Below are 20,691 nucleotides of genomic sequence, written 5' to 3' on the forward strand. Positions count from 1 at the left end.
TTTTCATAGTTATCTTTATTGTTGAAAGTGGAGAGGTAAAGAACGAGGATCAAAATCCATAAAAGCGAACATGAACATTTTCTTCATTTGACCTATAAATTCAGTATATCATAATGATCTATTTATAGTTCTTTTCATAGCCTTAGGGATTATTTATTCCAGCTCTCTCATTTCAAAGATGAATGTTATGAATGGGATGGCACAGGTATTTCTGTGGCACATATATTGTCCTCTATCTTGTAGTATTTTTATTCAACTAGAACATTCCCTGGTGTACACAAAAATATTGATTTCTATTTACAAAGTATAAATAAATTCAAATCAGTTTATTAATTGATAGAAACTTTATTTCCCTAATTAATATTTCTGAATCAAATGTTTAAAATTCAAATACATTCATTTATTAGCTAAAGAAAATTATTGTGGTCAACAAGGTTTCTGATGGCATTTTACTAAAACATATTTATCTAAATGAAAGCACACAAGAGCTGCTTACATAAGACAATGTTCAAATACTCTTTTGAGTGTTTTGTATCTAGGTGGGATTTATTTTTAGTATGTACCTGCTTTCTGAAGTCATACTACTAATAATATAAAAATTTATCTTATGAGCATCCTTTCTAAAGTGTTATGCTTTTAACCATAGTTCTAGAGAATAATAATGAAATTTATTTTAGAATTTCAAGTCAAAGCCTAGTCACAAATTTTGCTTTCAATTTTTTTTTTCTTCTATTCAATACCCCATGCTCTCTTAGGCCAGTACTACTAAAATATAATGCATATTTTCTGCCAGTTTTAAATTAGAGAACAAATGGACTGGGGAAGTAGCTCAGAGGTAGAGTGCTTCCCTTGTACATATAAGACCCTGGGTTTGACCCCAGCAACCCCACCCCCATCCCATTCCTGAGAGAGAGAGAGAGAGAGAGAGAGAGAGAGAGAGAGAGAGAAAACTCAAGAATTTAGAAGTTTTTTTTTTTTTTTTAAAGCATGCTGTACGGTTTTCAAACATTTTTTTTAATGTTTTCGATGGATATTTATTTATTTATTTATTTATTTATGGTGATGAGACTCAAACCTAGTGCCATGCAAGCTCTCTACCACTGAGCTTCAACCCCAGCCCACAAATGTATGTTTATTATCGGGAAAATAATACTTCTGAATATATATTATTTGGTACATGTAATTATTTAATGAATAGTAACAAAATACGATTTAGGATTTGTTTTGTATTTTGTTTTGTTAAGGGTTGAACTCAGAGGCACTCTATTACCAAGCCGCTTCCTCAGCCCTTTTTATGTTGTATTTTGAGACAGGGTCTCCCTAAGTTATCAAGGTTGGCTTCAACTTGGACCCTCCTGCCTTAGTTGCTGGGATTACAGGTGTGTGCCACCACACCAGTTTAAAATTGATAATTTTTTAATTCTAATTATTCTTGTACATTTAATGAGATTTCTAAGTAAATAAAATGACCATATATTATTTGGTACAGAAAACATCCTTGGTCACTGTTTTATCCCAAATCCCTGTATTTTTTCTTATTAATAGTTTTAGGAGAAGGGTAGCAGGGGTGAATCAGTGTCACTCTTAATAATTCTTTACTATCTAATTTTATAAATAAAGAGTGAAGATTTACTATTAAGATACATAAAAATAGTTAAATTGTCTCTTATGTTGTAATTAAGTTTCTATATATCATATACTGAAATTGTAAGCATATATACCATAATAGCAACACAATAGTGGCAATAAAAGAAAACACCCAGTATCTATATTCTAATTTATGCATAGTTTATATAAAATTATTCTGAGTAATTTAGGTTCTGATGGTATTTTACTTAGCACATAGTAATCTGTCTTACAGATTTTAATGGTCCATTATTATTACTTTACCAAGTGTTTTCTTCACATATATTACAGCAATCTTATTAGTTTTTTTAGTGCTGTTTGTTATTCTACAACTATTTGTAGTGCTAATATCTCTTTTGCATATTTCTAGGGAAAATCTCTTTGTGAAAAATTATAAAAAAATAAGTTTGTAATTTTTCAATATTTATTTCATATAGATCAATCAAAGATATTGTGTAACAAATACTTGTACCAGATTTTCTATGTTTTCTTAATATGCTATATGTAATCATGAAAACATAGTTTTAGAATTATCACAAACACATCACCTATGATCTTGATGGGAGCACCTGAAATGAGAGTTGCTGTATATGTGATCTTTCTGTTGGTTTTTCCAGACCATAGATCCGTCATTCTTATTGAACTCACCTGTAGTTTCTTAATATATCACTCTGTCTCTAAGGTGAATTCTTGGTAAATCCATGAATCTAGTAATTCTTAAGGTTTCAGAACTGTTCACATAAACGGGCCTCTTCCAAAACATTGGTTCACAGGGCCATCCATATAGTTTTTGTGTGCTTTGCAAGAGTACAGTATTTAAATACATCCTTTTAGGTTTTGGTTTAATTCTCTGACTTCTCTGTGACACTTTTCCTCATTATGGTGACTGAAGAGTAGCCAAGAGCATTTGGGGATCCCGTTTAGTGGAAGTTCAGTTTGTGATAAATTCAGTTTGAGTATAGTGGGGTATTTTTATGTGGTTTGTAGATACTCATGTACAGTTTAGTTATTGCTAGATATTTTGGTGAAGAAATGACCTGTGAAATATCCCTTTTACCTGTTATACTTTTAACTGATTGTGACATAAATGTGCAAAGCTGGATTTCATGTTACAGTTTAAATGTGTCTTGTGGCACTTGGGATAGGTGGGAAGTGGAAGAGAAATAATGTTTGTAGTATATCAAGCCAGAAACTAATCTGTGGAAAATTCTTTCAGTCATTAAATGTGTAAGACATTAAGGAAACATTTGGATTTCATACACATAGAACCAAAGCAGTTTTATCCTATGTATTCTTGATGGAATACATAGGTTACATAGAACACATGTCAATTTTAGTACATAAAGTTGTACACATGCTTTGGTTTCCTCCACTTTTTATGAGAATACTACAAAACAGAAATGATCAGAATGCTAGTGTTTGTGAGGCATTGCATCCAGTATGATGTGGTACTGTAGGTGCAAATTTTATACATCCAGCTGTCAATTATAATAATATAAAAAGGAAGTGTTGATCAGCCACCCACGAGGAAAGGGAACATTGTAGAAAGCGACAGTATAAAATTGTTATTGGAAGATAAAAATCTTAAAACATGCAGCTAAAAATTAAAGTATTAGATAAAAGGTTGCCAGACAATTACATAATTAAAGCCATACTCTAGTTTTCTGGGTTTTGTTGGTTGTTGTGGTTGCTGGCTTTTAAAATTTTATTTCTTGTTATTTATTTTCTTTTTCCAGAAATACTTATTGATTTCTGATTTTCTACTTGTAATCTTTCTATTTTGTTTAAGAAAGACCCTTAAGTTTGACAAGTTTTAGAATCCACAAAACTAAAGTCCATGCCTGCTTTTAAGTTTATAAGGTGATGGTTTTGAGAAGTTGGAATAGTGTTCCTTGCCCATTCATAGGATGAAGTGTGTTTGGGAAAATTTCATTGTATCTTTGATAATTTTGTATTTCAAAGATTTAGGATTTGGGAGAAGAGAGACTAAAAAGTGAAAAAAAAAACGGTTTATCAAGGTTATCAAGTATATAAGACAGCAAAACGTTTATCTGTTCTGTAAAAGTTTTGAACAATAATAACACATTTTGCAGCTTATGTTCATTATATCAAAGTTTTCTTTTTGGAACTTGCTAAAACTATATAGCAAGAGGAAATGAGAGACTTTTCTACTGACCTTTTCAGGACACTTTGCTACTTGCTCATGATGATTTTATTACATACATTGAATGTATGGTCTTGTCCTAAGATATTGTCATTGTTAATTTATGGATTTCTGTATATGTAATTTACAAGAATGTTTATAACTAACTTTTGAAATCTGATTATGGGTTGTTACGTGCATGAGATCATATCTTTAAAAATTGTATATAAACAGGTATGTTAGACAGAGAGACAATGGTCATACAAAAATATTATCTGATAAGTTGACTTGGGACATTTATATGTACATTGCCACTTATTTCAACCCTTGACGAGGAGACCTTTATTAAACTACGATGATTACTGAATGTGAAGTGTAACCATGATTATTTTTTATTCAAATATAATTTAAATATTCATCAAAGAGAAGCTATGCTTGAGACTGACAGAGACTATTAACATCAAAAAATATAATTAACTGCATTGGGTATCATGAAGCAGAGTTAGCCAAATAGCCGAGAGGTCTAATTGCTGTAGAGTTTGAGAAGCAATGGTTTTATTTTATGCCGTAGCTGTGGAATTAATAGTAATGTGGTTTCCTATGTGGGCCAATTAAAAGCTGCCTGTTAAGGTTCATTGCTCTATAGGAAACCCATTGAATATCACTTAGTAAACAGGATTGACATGTCAGTGTGTACAAGAAGATAAAATAGAATAAAAAACATGGAAATGAGACATCGTATTAGAATATCTTTGGAAACAATTCATGGAACATCTTGCCATGACCATGTTGTGGGTGTCGTGGTGTGCCTCCCAGCTTCCTCTTTCATGCTCTGGCATTCTTCCCCCAGCTGCTGAGAAACTTGCTCTCTGATGGGGTCATAGCTGTCCCTCTGCAGGAACTGCCAGAGCTACTGAGTTCTTAAAACCTTCTTCCCAGATGCAGGCATTCTTTGAATGCTGGGTTCTGCCTCTTCATCCTTTTGCTTCATTCAGGACATCTCTAAAGGCTCTCCCAACTCCAGAGCTGCCTCCCTGAGGGATTTCCTGGGCTCTGCTTGCACCTGCACTGCAGTTCATCTTTGCACCTTACCTAAGTCTGCATCTCTCAGTGGCTTCCCTGATTGAGATACTCCCAAGCAGCCTCTAGAGATCTCTGCCTCATATCCCACTTCTGTTACCCAACCATAGAAAGGCATGGATATTAAATATAAAAGCAAGTCCTGCCAATGATATCAGATACATGCATTTAGAAATCTAGCCATTAAGGGTAACAACTAAAGGAATCTTAAAGTTAAAAAAAATTGTATAATTCAGATCTAAAAATGATTTTTTGCATTCTAAAAATTTATTATTGTCATGTCAACCATTTTCTTTAAAAAAAGTAATATCCTGACCTTTGTAGCTCTATCAAGCTTTTTAGTTAAGTACAAAAAGAATGCATTCCTGATTAGACCCAAAAGATTTTGACTTGTCTAGGCTGTAGAGATTTAAAAGTGGGCAGACATTCTAATGGCATTTTGACATTAATGAGGTTGCTGAAATGGAAAAGTTTAAGGGTCAAAGATAAGAGCAGTAGCAAGATCTTCCAATGTTTCTTTTCTTAATAATGACATATCAAATATGCTTACTGATCATGATTCCTAACATAAAATATATAATGTTATATGCAAGTGTACTACTTTAAGCGTTACATTTTTATTTTGCAAATAAAAATAACTCTAACATTGTTAAAGTCTGAACTGTACCACCTCAAATTCAGTTTGTTAAATTAAGACAACATCATATTTAGTTGTAACTTTTAAGATGTGAAAAATCTTAAAATTGCTGAATAGAGTACAATATGATGATGTCTTTAATCTACAGTGATAGAGATGTTTTTCTAGTCATTCATTATTTAATATGCTTACCCTGTTTAGATCTGTGGCATAAGAGTGCATGTTAGCTTTCAGAAGAGCTCGATGTTTGCTGCTTCACAGCACACAGCCCTGTAGTCCCAAGCCTGCACGTGTTGTTAGCGATATTTAAAGCACTTGAGTCTAACATTTATAGGTCCTGATGAACTGAGCGTTTCAGACAAGTTACTGATATGAAGCTAATTCAGGCTAGAAGTATAATATTGAATGAAAGCTTTTTGCCTTCATTGTATTTTTTTAAATGTATATAAATTGTTTATACAAACTGTGTAAATCAAGACAATTTTTAATTTGGCTTGTATTGTATAGTTAATGGAACCATGCTTGGCTTCTGAAAATTACACTTTTGTCTTTCATTCACTGATTTATGCTACCAAATGATTACTGTGTTCTGTAACGTACAAGCTCATATGCACAATCTATAGGTGTTTATGAACAACCGGCAATGATATATACTTGGAAGAGTACAGACTGATGTTTATGGAGCTAATAAATTTTAGATTTGAATAGAGTGTGATGCATACATAGCATGTGCTTCAGAGATTCTTAAAATAGTTGCTGACTCCTCAAAGATAATATAATCTGGTGAAGAAGGCAGATACATACAGAAATACTTATGATACCAAATCTCCCTTAAAAATACAACAAACTTTCATACACTAGTGGAGAAGAGAAAGGGCCGTGCAGTGGGCCTGAGATGGGGAAACGCTGTTGAAGGCATACAGAGGACAGGGCAGTTGCTCAGTGCCTGAACTCAACCTTCTGTACTTTCTATGGAGCATCTTCATCCGCCCCCTCCTTCTTTTAGAGCACTGTGCATTCTCTCTTGCATCTGAGCTAAGGAGGAAAGGGTCTTTCAAATATTGTGTTCTTTATATTTTTCAAAATTATGGAATAGTTCTGCAACATACATATTTTAAAAATTATTTTTAACTTTGTAATGTCAGCACAGAAAATGGCAGCGGGGCTTGAGTCTTCATACTAACTTTGAAAGAGTAAGTAGCTTTTTTTTTATAGCAGAGAACAGGAATATACAATTTCTCTGCATTTTATTAGCTTTTCTCTGCTTTGATATTATTTAAATGTAGCATATTTAGGGTATTACTGTTTTCACAATTGTAGATATTTTGGCACCTAGATTATAGGAACAGACATTGCCATCTACTGCTTTTGTTAGTATCAGAATCACAGGTGGTCATAAAATTTTCATATATTTTCTCCCTTCCTTCCTTCATTTCCTCCCTCTTTCCTCTTTTCCTCCCTCCCTCCCTTCTACTATCTATGTATCTATCTATGTATCTCTCTATCTTTCTTTCTTATTAAAGATAATTTCTTGCCTTTGTGACTGAGTTACAGCAAAAGGATACTTCCCTTGATCTCTGCTTTTTAGAAAAGAGCTCTTTGGGAAATAGGCTGTAAACTGAATGCTTATGAGTTGGTGTTCAGTTATCAGGAATGCCATCAGCAATGCCTTGTTGCTTTCTTATCAGCTACTTCCTGCTGTCAGCTTGGCACTTATTTCAATAGAAAAGGATTTGCATCAAATGTAATGCCTTATTATATACAGCTAACATGGGGTTTTTAATTGTGCAAACACATGAAACTCCTGCAGTGGTAGTCAATTTGATAAAAGGATTAGATTATGAATATTTTGTCATGATTAAAGATTAGTTCTGATTTATCAGAAGTAAGCCAGTGAAATTTGTCATATATTTATCACTCAGGTGAGTCTCCATTAAATTTGAGAGTGTACGAACCACAGAGTATCCATCTCTTTATAAGTCTCTGATGAATTTGGTTATTTATATTCAGATTATCAGTATTAAGGATCTCCACACACCCCACATACACCTTTCATACCTACTCTGCTGCTCAGGCTATCTCAAGAATTTGTTTCCAGCTTTTGGCCTTTATTTTTTATTTAAATCTCTCTCTCTTTTTTTTTTTTTTTACAGAATAGTCGGGTAAATATCTATACAGAATTTCTGCAGTGTGTGTGTGTATATATATATATAGATATAGATATATATGTATATGTATACTGCAATGTGTGTGTGTATATATATATATATATATATATTTTTTTTTTAAAGGAAATGATAACTGGTATATATCACAAGACATTTTGAGTTGTTCTTTCCTTAAAATACTTTTGATTAAAATAGAGCAGAATAAGTATTCCAGTATAGAAAGTTTTTATTGAATAAGCACTTGCTGAAAATAGAACAAGGCATTAGGATGGATTTGAAAGAAGCCTGACATCTAAGAGAAGGGTAAAACTAAGGTCCTGGAAGCAAATCAAGGTCACTGTGTGAAACCTGATCCATTCAAGTGCCCAACCCACTTTGGAGTATTTGGGAAATAAGTAAACAAGAACATATGATCTATACAGTTTAACTCTAGACACATGAAATACTTGGTGAGTTGAATAACTAAAATGCAAAATGTAGAAGAGGTGACAAAAAGCAGAATGTGATTAATTGTCAAATTAATTACATTGACCTTTGTAAGTACAGGAGGGAACGATCACTTCATGTTTGGGTGGCCAGGGGAGAAGTACATACCTTTTGGCCAGCACAGTTGCTGCTGGCTTCCTTCCATCTGCCTCAGGATGGTCTCTGTGTGTGTGTGTGTGTGTGTGTGTGTGTGTGTGTGTCCATCCCCACATGCATGCATGCACATGTGTTTTCAGGAAAACTTCCTCAAGAATGTGAGGAGCAGTGGCTGTTCTGCAGAGGGCACCCCTGGGAACTGGAAAATAGCAGGCTAGACTAGAAGTATAGTATCCTAAGCTCTGATAATTTCCCACTTGAGGGACTTAGGTTCCTTCAAATCCATCTTCTGGGGAAGGAAGAAATAGTTTAAGAAGCGTTTATAGTAATTCATTATTGTGCTGAGTTTTAAATTACATAGATCTCAAAATTCTCAAAATCTACATGAAAAGGTTGTACTTCCTGCCATGCTTTTTGTGGAAACTAGTACTTAGCTGCACACATGGAGTAGTTGGTATAGTAGAGTTGCTTTTTTGTAGGGTGTGGTTTTGGTAATTCAGACAAATTCTCTAGGCCTTAATTGTTTATCCGTATTCATGAAGTATTATATTAGATAAGTGATTTTAAAATTGATTTCCTGGAGAACCTCAGGCTTAGAGGTAAGTGAGGTGAAGGGGAAGGGAGAGCAAAGGGAGTATCTTGGAGCAAAATTTCAGCTACCACACTTCCAGGCCCGGCCCCATTCTCCATTTCTAATCCAAGGCAGTTAAACAGGGTTTTTTGTTTGTTTGTTTTCTGTTTTACTTTTTTACATGGTGCATTACAATTGTACTATATACTTCACAGTAGGATTCATCATGCCATATTTGTATATCCACATAACATAATTTGATTAATCTCATTTAATTTCTTAAGTAAAAATTTTCTTGACATCAAGGTTTTGTGGCCAGAATTTGATAGTACTGTATTTGTTGATGATTTGGAATTAATGCTCAAACTTGTTATTAACATATTTCTTGCTGATAAGATTTTTAAATTGGGGGAAAAATATTTTCTTAGAACTGAATGTTTTTATGAAAATTCCTGGGAAGATGGGATGTAATTTGACTAGAAGGGTAGAATCACAATAAGTAAATGACAAGGTATATTCTTTCTAGACTGGAAAGAGTGACCTAAGGAAGCATAGGTCATGGTTTTTGTGAGGTACAAAGTTAAAAATAGGTAGTTAGGAAAAGATTCATGTAATCTTTTTTTGTGCAAAGTAGTTGCACAGGATTTTGAGAATGAGTTTTCCCTATGTTTACCTTTGGAAAAATGTTAGGTCTAAGAATTTCCCGTGCCCTGCAACATTGATTTATTAAATCTTTTCATATTAAGATATTATTCATACTTTACAGAAGATATTTGTATGCATTTTTTAATAAACAGGGTCAAATATTTTACTACCAAAATATCTTAGAAGTTGAGTCAGGAAAGTAAATTAAGATAGAAGTAATAATAAGAAAAGTGTAGTTAGCTGAAAAATAAGTTTGATGAAGAAATAAAGTATTCAAAAAATGCAAAATTCAGCATGGTTAATGAATAACAAAGCTTTCCTGACTCTTGTTCAAAAAAAGTCAATGACTTGGGCTGTGGCTCGGTGGTAGGGCACTTGGCTAGCATGTGTAAGGCATCGAATTAGATATCCAGCACTGGGAAAAACCCAAAATAAACAAACAAAAATGTACTAATAGAATAAAAAGTCATTTTAATAAAAACTAATATACCTTTCCCAAATGTATTAAAATAATTGAAATATACTTTCAAGTTTCACATAGTGCAAAATTTTAAAAAGTCACACTTCCAAAGTCTTAGGACTATTTTACTTCTGCACTTAGATTTTGTAAGAAGTTTGTCAACATCATTACCTTGCTGTAATCACAGTGAGGTCTGTAAAAGTGGAAATTATTTACACTAGCTATCAATTAGACTAGAAATTTGCTTGTCTTATTTATATTTGTTATAATGCTGACCAAATGGCACCCTATCTAACATTTTCAGAGTCAGAAAAAAAATCCTTATGGCATAATTTTCTTATTACAAAATCATATCCAAACCAAGGGAGTAATCTTTAATATGCATTTAAAATAGCAACAACACAAATCTAGTTTACTGGGTTTTGCCCTCTAAAACTCCTTTTAGTTGCTGGTTCTTTTGCATTATTTCAAACTCTAATCCTCTGAGCGGGTAATTAACGGACCAGAAAAGCCATTTGTGGAAAAGAAGAGCCGTAAGGGTGAAAATATTTCTTCACTGAATGATCTTTAAGAAGTAAATAATTACAAACAGAAAAGATTCAGGATGACCAATCTAAACCTGAGGATAATTAGAAGGAATAGAGTATGAAAATCGAACTGCTTGGCATGTACAACAATTCTCATATCATAACAAAACTAATTAAATATTTAGAAACCAAAATCCCCTCACAATTTGATGAAAAATAACCCACGACAAAAGGGTCTGTAACTTTGCAGATAATTAGCAAGGGTTATAGGAAGGAAAAACATCACAGATTGGCTCCAAGGCTCTGCAAGGTCACGTCTTATTACACTGTGTCTTTTATATAGTCTGGTAACAAGTTTCTTGCTAATTTAATCTAACTAGGGCATCCCATAGCGATTTCCCATTTCCCTTGTTAAAAATGTGATAGTTTCTGCAAGTGCAAACTGTAGTAGGTTAACATTTTTATAAATAATTGCTCTTAACTGATACAGGTCATAATTTTTTTAAATTATTAAAAATGGAGGTCTTGAAAATTTGGGCACAGATGCAAAATTTTAAAAAATATTTTAAAATTTTATTGTTTATTTCTCTACTTAAATTATCTTATTTCTTTCATTAAATAGTTAGACCTGATGACCCAGTGAATGAAACTTAGTCTCAGTGGCATGCTTTGTAAATAAATACTTCTTATTTTGCTAATAAAAGCAAGCACATTTATGTTGAATATGCATTTATGTAAACAAGAGATTTTGTACTGGATTAATAAGGCTCTGAATAAGTCAAGCCTCATTTGCATTAAACTGACCCCAAGGTCCAGTAAAAACTGCAAGGAATTTCAGAGGTTTCCAAAACATAGAAAGTTGTTTTTAGCACAGCATTTCATTTAAAAATGCTTGTTTTAGTAATTAATGTGAAATTCTGAAGTAAAAAATCTAAAGTTTCTAAAATCCATATTAACTATAAATGTTAAAATATACATGCTTTGTGGTTATGATTCCTGGGACAATATTTTACCCAGGTACAAAATGATACTGCAAGATATCACTTTTATGTTATTCCTGTTTTCAACATCTGAAAAAATGGAATGGCAACTTTCTAGAAATGAGTTTGAACAGGATCTTATTGTCAGGCTTCTGTTGACAGGCTTTAGGTTACCTAATACTTACATTATGGGGAAAGGGCTTTCTGTTTCTCTTATGCACAACATTCTTTTTCAGTCAAATAGATTTATGTTTATATTCGGTTCTCAATTATATTTTATGGTTATCATTTAAATAATAAATCAGGGTTTTCTATTATTTTTTTGGCATATTCAGTTTCAAAGATTTAATCACAGTTGTAAACCTAAAAAAATCAGGATTGTGTAAATTTTCCTAATTTTAGTGTCCATGTATCTGTCCATATTCACGCATATTATCCTCTCAGATTTTTGTACAGTAGCAACTGCATTTCAGCAATAATTTCAGAATACTTTAAGTAACACAATGTGGTGTGATGCATAAAGTGCCTAAAGAATTAAATTCTATGATAGTTAGAAATTTTATGCTTCTCAAATTATTAAATTATGAAAGCATACTCGTGACAAATGAGAATATTACTATAGAACACCTTCTTTTTGCCATATTAATTACACACCATTTAGCGTTCTAATGTTATGTTTACCTAGCAATTAGTTAAGCTCACAAACCATGATTTAATAAATATTTAAAGAAAGCAGGAACTAATTTTGTTGGCTCCACAAAAGTTTAGATGATATAAGAACATTTCATTATTAAAAAAATAGAACAAAGGTTTGATTTAACATTCAACAGTTTTCCTTTTGCACCTGAGAGAACGATTGCAACCCTGTATCTTGAGCATAAATTCTCTGTATCTCCTTTAGTTCACTTGATTACTTTGTTTGAGCAAATCTGTCTGCATTGAAGCTCACCTATTCCTGCATTATTAAAGTCATCTGCTGTGTTTGTAAAAATTTGTTCTAAATTTGGAGTGATATAAACAAGTGTTCTAGTGACCAGAGTACTAGATCTTTTGGAATTGTTAGTGCATATGGAATGATTGGAAGTTAAAGAATATTTTTTTTTCTTCCTCTTAAGCAGATAATCTGTATTTTAAGTGTTTCTTATCAGCTTTCATGTTACAAAACTGTCCAAATTGACAGAATTCTTTTGAGAAGCAGAGCTGATTGAAACAGAATTGGATATCTCTGGTGTTTATTTTCGGTTAAGCATGTTGTATTTACAAGCAAAAATAACCAGGTTAACCTTAAATTTATCATTTTATTCATTCAGAAACACTTACTGAATTCTTATTATGTGCTAAGCATATAATCAATTCCAATACAAATTTATAAATTGGCAGTTTTTCTTTCTTTTTTCTCTTTAGTTCCCTCACTCATCCCTTTGTGGCAGGGTTTCTAAATTTTCTTAACTTGTGCATTTGAATAGAATAAATATACTGATCAACATATAATTTATTCTTGTGTAGTAATTGAGGCTTGGGAGTGGATGTCATTCCTATTCCCATTAATTAGACTATGTATTTCTATTAAATGATTCAGCTAGAGATTTTGTGTTCATTTAGGATGTATAATTCACCTGTGTTGTGGACTAAGTTCTTCTAGGATATTCCTGTGAATTTTCTGTTTATATCCGGCCTTTTGAAAAGAGATGTCATCACGTGTTATTCTGGTACCTTGAAAGCATTTATTTCATCTTTAAAAAAGTGAGCAGTTTTAACTAAGAGGTAACTTAGTGGAAAAAAAAAGACATTTTATATTGAAGTTTAAAAATAACAGATGCCAATTAGAGAAAGAAATCATTGAGGCAATTTTCACTTAATGTAGAATCTCAATAATAAAGAGTTGTATTTCAAAGGACAATTTCAAATTTAAGCAAACTTGAATTTAGTTTTTGTCATGATACACTGAGCTGTTGAATGCTGAAGTATTTGTTCAAGTTGGTGGATTTTGCATTTTTAATCTTCCTTAGAACTGTGGTGAATAATGGCCCCTGGCAGGAGATAATGAAATTCTCTTAATTTATATTTTCAAGTAGAAGCTTCAATTGAAAATGGCATCCTATGGCCTGGAGACATAGCTCTAGTGCAAGTTTCAGGGGAGCTACAATAATAATGCAGTGCCATCAGTGACGGGGGAAAGATGGGACAGTGAAGAAGTAATTTAAGGAAGAAAAGGAAATGCACCAAAGCTTTATTGTAGCATATCTAATGATCTGCTGAAGATTCCCAATGGTTTTTGGAGCATGACTGGAGAAACTAATGTTATCTTGCCAAAACAGAAGCTCTTGCTTAATCAGCAGAACAAGGCTATTGATTAAAACACCTCTCACAATAGATTACACATGGAATCTCATCTCCATACTTTGCACTTGGTAAAGAGTAATAATGAACATAAGATAATCAAAAGAAGAGTAAAAGCAATTTGTTGCACATTGTACAATTCAAGATTAGAGTTGCAGTAGAAACAAATTTGCATGAATAGTTTGGCCTGTTTTTTAAAGCTGTACACAGGAAGGAATAGTAGTACAAGGATGACTCCGGAAAAGGAAAAGTTCTTTTGCTTCTCTATGATTTGTAGATCTATGTCCACTTTATATGAGGGGCATCATTATTGATATTTTCCCTGATGGTGGCAATTCACACTTGTTGACATTTGTTTTCCAGGCATTTTGTGGAAGAGTTTTCCTGCTTTATCCTTAACACAGTTCAGTAACAGTTATTACATTTTACAGAAGAGAAAGCTAAGAGGAAAGGCTTAATGCATTGCTTATGGTCTCAGTTAAGTAAGCAGCCAACTTGAAACTTACACCCTATTTCTTTCTGATTTTAAAGTCTTTGCTTTTAAACACTAATCTTCCCAATTAGCACATGATTTTTCTTCATAACAGAGGGTATGTTTTTTGATACAATTTGTTCCAAGATTATAATCAGTAATTTGTGCATTGTGCTGCCTCTCACTTATTTTTAAAGGTTAAGGAAAAGGTATATATAAATAATTTGTATTAGTGTTCCATAAGCAACAAAACTTATTTATTTCCACAAAAAATACTTTCTTCAAAATACTTCTGCTAATCTGTGCGTGACATTTTCTATGTAATTTCTATTTACTAGTATATAAACTAATGACATACTTTTATAAAGTGCCTTTTCAATAATAGACTTTTTTCTTAAGAACTTTGATTTAAAAATGTACTGTGGATGCTCTAAAAGTTCTTATTGAGACCAGAGAACATTTATTCCATATGAAAAATAAAATATACTATTTACAATACATTTTCATTTTTGGTATCTGCTGATTGTGATTGTTTAGATATATATTTGATATTTCTTAAAGTATTTTTCAACATTTCTTCTCCTAAATATTGTGCACAAGCCTGAGCAGTATCACTAATTTTGAACAATTACTCTGACTTTTTTTTGCTAATCACAAAATGTATTCAGTAAATACGAAGTGAATTGAGCAACTAATCTCTAAAATTATTTCTTCAGCTTTTGGAGATGAACATTTGGATTCACTTCTTTTATTCTCATCCTCCCCACATTTAGGGTAAAAACAATATAAGGATGAGTATTAAAATAATGTCTAAAATTCTACATTTTTACCCCATTTAAACCAGCTTAGGACCAAAAAGCAGAATCTGGGATTTTCTTTGTTTTGTCTGATGGATTTAATTAGTAAGATGTAAGTTTTATGAATATTAATGTGAGAATTAATGCTTTTATTCTGGTATTAGATTGTGAAAATGTTATAAAGCATTTATTAGTGGATTTATTTTATTATATATGGAATTTTTATGTTGAATGTAGTACTGTTAGTCAGTTTTTCTTATATGACTAAAATACCTGATAAGAACTTAAAGAAGGAAAAGTTTATTTTGGGCTATTGGTTTTTGAGGATCAGTCCACCATGGCTAGCCAACCTCATTGCTTTGGGCCTGAAGTAGGGAAGAACATTGTGGCAGAGGGTATGGAGTAGGAAAGCTACTCACCTCATGCTAGACAGGAAACAGAGAGAGTGGAAAGGGCCTCAGGAAAGTTGAATTCTTGCATGCCCCAGTGACCCACCTCCTTTAGCCATGCCCCACCTATCTACAGTTACCACCAAGTCAGTCCATTCAAACTGGGATGGACTGATGAGGTCACAGCTCTCACAATACAAACATTCCATCCGTGAACATTAGTGCATTAACACAAGAGATTTTTGGGGACACCTCATATCTAAACAATAGCAGGGACTATATGTAGTCTTTATAATTGTGAGCAAGGTAGAGGAGAAAATCTTTTGATTTTCTAATTTCAAGTTTATTAAAACTTTAAATGTACAAATTATCTAGGTTGCAGATTGTCAAAAGATCAACTCAATGAAATCCACATTTAAAAACGGAGGGGGGAAGAAGACAAACTTAAAAGAACCCTAAACAATGAAAATAACATAAAGGAGACTCATCAGCAAGTCTCTAAAACTTAAAATTTGACAGAGAAAGGAAATAATACATTTACACAATTCACCTATCCACTCTTGATTCATGATCAAATTTTTTATTTTATCTTATATATGGTTATTTTCTTGACTCTTTGATTTTTGGTTTTAGAAATGGCTCTAGAGAAATATTAAAAATGATCAAATGTGTTGAATTTGGGACTAAGTAATACTTCTAGATTTGCCTTCTAGGTAGTATCAAATCATGAATTATACCCCTGATATTGATTAGATATTTGTAAGCCCTGCTATTATGCCCCTGATTTCTCTCTAAAAACAATTATTTTTATTGACTTAGATTTGAGCCACTCATAAATATTTGAATATGCAATTCAAAGATTAAGTATAGAAAAATTAGCAGTGACTACAATGGATCATATTTTGTTTTTAATTGTGTTTTCTTCCTATGGAACATAGTTTATTTTTATAGATTGTCAAACATTCAATTTCCAGGTTATGTTGGAGATTTTCATTAGCTAGTACATTTTTAGGAAAGGATTATACTTTTCCTCTTATCTGTTAAAAGGGTGTATATGTGATATAGGCATGTAATTAGATATGGTACTTTTTTTTGACTTTCCATGTCAGGAATTGACAAATAATTAGATGATTTATTTAAAATCAGAACAACTAAAACCCCTAATTCCTATGTTTAAAATTAGGAAAGAACACACTGTTGTAAATTTTGTTACATACTTTTGCTTCAGTTGAACTCATAACTTGTTTTCTATTTTACAGGTATTTAGTTTTATAGACCTCAAGCATATGTAATCATATGAATTTATTTTTAAATAAAGCATCTAAAGCTATCATGTTTTATGTAATTCTCAATCAATCATCTGAGCAAACATCAGGATCACCATCAGAGCCTTAATACTGCCATGACTAGGTATCTAACCCCAGGCTTTCTGAAAGCTGGTATTTCTGGATGGGTCTGATAATTTGCATTTCTAACAATCTCCCAAATTGATTCTGGTTTGAAGACCACACTTTGCAAAACACTATGGCTTTAACTACCCCAACTCAGCTGTGAACTTTATAAATACAAAATAACAAAAAAAAAACAGTTATTCCAAAGTTGAAATGTTTAAAACATGTCTAGTATCCACTATTTTATGATGAAATATAGTTGCAGTTTCTTTGAATTATGACCAGTGGTTTATCAGTTTTAAAATCCCTGTTCTTTCTCTTCTGCTTTGTACTCATTTATACTCAATTTTCATGCTTAACATCTTAGAAAAGTGTAGGTTCTCAACATAGTAACAAATCCACATGGTATTCTAGAGAATACTGATATTTTAATTGCTAATACAATGATAAATTTATTGATAACAAAATCTTTTTATGTGGGGGAAGAGGGAGAAATTCACACCAGAAACTATGCCTGGCACTAAAAATGCAAACCACCGAATGCATTTCCTTTCTTGGCTTAGTGTGCCTCTTTATTTTATTTAAAATAGAATGAAAACTTAAAGCTGAGCCCTTGGTGGAAATTTACTTTGCTTTTGTGGCTAAGTAATTGCTTTCTTTTTCTCCATTTTTTGAAATGATAGCAATTTATAGTTTTACAATCTTTCTAACAGTTTATCAGTCAATGAACATTCAGATTTTTCTTAGCATTAACAGATTATATTGGGTATTTCTTTCCCCCTCCTGTTTCCAAATTTAGTCTGATTGGAGAATTTAAGGCCATTTCCTTCATTCACAAAGGAATAAATGGTCTATATTTTTATTTTCACAATTTGGTTCTTTAAAAGTTTAGATTCATTTCCATGCATAAAGGTACTCGTACGCATGGCTCTGGTTTTCTTATTCTTTTTACAGTTGAGTTCCTTTTTCTTGTTTACTCTTTATTATTTCAGTCCTAAAATTCCCAGTTTTTCCTCAAGATTAATTTCTCATACTTCATATTTCTATATTGTAAATTTTCAAATGTAAAATGACATTTTTAATATCACGGAAAACTGTGAATTCTAGAAATCTATATAATTTTATTTGCAGGAACTACATTAAGTTTTCTTCCCTTCAGTTTCACTTAAGAAAACAGACACAGAGTTAACATTATTTACTGCATTAAAGTGAATGCTTTATACAATGAGATTAAAGAAATAAAAATAATGTGGTTGGCATAAACTATCATAATCACCTTTGACATTAATTTTAACTCATAATTGTGGTAAGATGATTAATGCAGAATTGTTCGGGAAAGATTATATATGGGCAGTTATTTTTCATTTTATGGTATTGGTCTTCGTTCTATCAAAATTGAACGAGAAGCTGCATTGCTTCTGCCTTATTTACTTCTTGAAAAATGTACTGTGACATTGAGAAATAGAAAATAAAAGGTTTCTAATTCCACATCGAAGTCATATTTATTCATCTGATTGATCATGGGGAAAATTTGGTACTCTACAATGTATTCTTTATTTTATATTTATTTTTTGGAAGGTGATATAGATTCTCAAATCTTTGAGGTACTTCCTTTTTCTCCTTGATATATTTCAACCTTGAAGACAAGCCCTTTTCTCTTTTCCCTATTCATACTTTGGTGATATGAGAGGAGCCTTCAGTGAGAAGGGAAGGGTAATGAAGTATATAACAAGTTTGTCCATTAGTAGAATTGTTACTTTATGCAGTTTCTACAATGAGTGTATTTTTTTAAATATATATTTTTAGTTGTAGTTGGACACAATAACTTTATTTTATTTATTTATTTTTATGTGGTGTTGAGGATTGAACTCAGCGCCTCACATATACTAGGTAAGCACACTAGCACTGAGCCATAGCCCCAGGCCCAATGAGAGTATTTTAAAGTTATTTGAAACAGCAGAATTTGATTGAATGGTTATGAAATGTATACTGAGGGAGTATATGAAAGGGATATCTGACATACAGAAGTTTATATTCCTCATATCTGAGAGATGTGAACATGAGATAACGTGAGGATCCCTATAGGTATGAATAAACACAAGAAAGGGAATAAAAGGACATTAGTTTTTGATGATGATCAGGTTACTGATTGAAGATTCCTGGGAGATCAAACATCTTTAAAAAAGTGGTGAGACCTCTTGTACAATATAAGAAAGAAGAAAAATGTAACATCAGAATTCCGTTTTTGTACTGATTGAAACGTTAGATATTGAGCTAGAGAAATCCTAAATCCACATGTTCTTTAAATTTCAGGGTATACAATAGGTTTTGTGATTCATGTAGATTTTTTATTAATTTTTTTTAAATATATGACAGCAGAATGCCTTACAATTCATGTTATACGTATAGAGCACAATTTTTCATATCTCATGTAAAATTAATTCATTTACAATAAATGGTGAACCACTGGCAAATGTCTTCAAATATTGCAAAAGACTGACAGTACACCATGTGTATTGTCCGTGTTCTTAAACATTACAGTTATGTGTGTGTTTTGAAAATGAGTGCCACACTGCATTATAGAGTAATCACGAGGAAAGTTAATCATTATTTTTTAATATCTGTACAAGCAATATTCATTGTCATTTATTTAACATTTATGATTCATTTGAAGTTTGCTATAGTATATTTTGAATTATGAAGTGTACTTATTTATTCTTGTAAATGTTTTCACATTTTGTCTGTCTTCAAAAGAGAAGCAACTTGGTTCTGGGTTCATGACACCTAGGTGCATGAGTTAATATATCCACCCTCTTAATGTGATTCTGCTTCTACTGCCATTTGGTTAGTTGTGCTAGAAATGGGGCCACCTCTTCAGAATTCTTTGTAGTGTTATTTTGTAGTTTGGTTATTTTATGCACTATAAGATATTTGGTATTCAAATTGTTAAATAAATTTTGTTATAATGCTGTTGTTCTGCTTGCTTTGCCTTTTTAATGCATATAAGATCAGAAAACACAATAAAACTCCTGCAAACATTCCATTCCATTGGGTTGTAATCAAATTAAATTATAAAAGAAATAGTTCTTGCCTTTACCAAGCTTATAAAAAGAACATCTGGACCAGTTTATAGAACTTAAATATCTTGCCTAGAATTCTGACTCAATTCTACGACTTTTGATGGTGAAAATGACAACCAAAGAAAATTCTGTAGAATTATATGTAGGACACTTTATGCTTTATGTTACTGACATTCTTTATTTATTTATTTATTTTTTTGAAACAATCCATTTTTTTATTCAAATAGAATCACATTTAACAATCAAGGTCATATACTGACATTCTTTTTAATGTTTAGAAGAACCAAGGTACATTGTCCTATCATTAATAGTGTGAGCACATTGGTCTATGAAGGTAACAATGATACTTAGATATTTAGTATGTGCTAAAGGCTTTAAAAGGATTCTGTCATTTATGCAGGCCATCATATGTAAGGTGAGATCTCCTAGCTTGGTATTCAAGAGTGTAGACAGTGCCTATAATATAATATTGAACACAAAACTGGACTTGAGGATGCTTTAACATTGTTTTTATATTATTAAAACTTCCATCTTAGCTATTCAATTTATAATTACATGTTTCTGATCATAGTATTATTATTATTTGCAATTTTAATTATTAAGTATATCAGCAGGTATCCTGGTAAGCTCTTTTTCTCCCCTAGTACATATTGAATATGTCAAAGACTCAAATTAAAATGTATAATATTGTAATAATGGAGAACTATTAGCTGTATTTTGCTTATAGTTAAAATTTAGTATAACCTAATCTAACTTTGTAGCTCACAAAGTTAAAGGAAATATAACTTCTTTAATTATTTAAT

General features: G+C 32.0%; 1 protein-coding gene across 38 annotated transcripts in view; it reads left to right on the plus strand.

The window, feature by feature from the left end:
- Adgrl2 (adhesion G protein-coupled receptor L2) overlaps nt 1-20,691 on the plus strand; it is a 644,234-nt gene that overhangs the window by 566,357 nt on the left and 57,186 nt on the right. The gene's annotated exons all lie outside the window — the stretch shown is intronic.

The sequence above is a fragment of the Marmota monax genome, unplaced genomic scaffold (genome assembly GCF_021218885.2).
Source record: "Marmota monax isolate L192 unplaced genomic scaffold, Marmota_monax_Labrador192_F-V1.1 WCK01_AAM20220418_F8-fsc00046, whole genome shotgun sequence".
NCBI lineage: Eukaryota > Metazoa > Chordata > Mammalia > Rodentia > Sciuridae > Marmota > Marmota monax.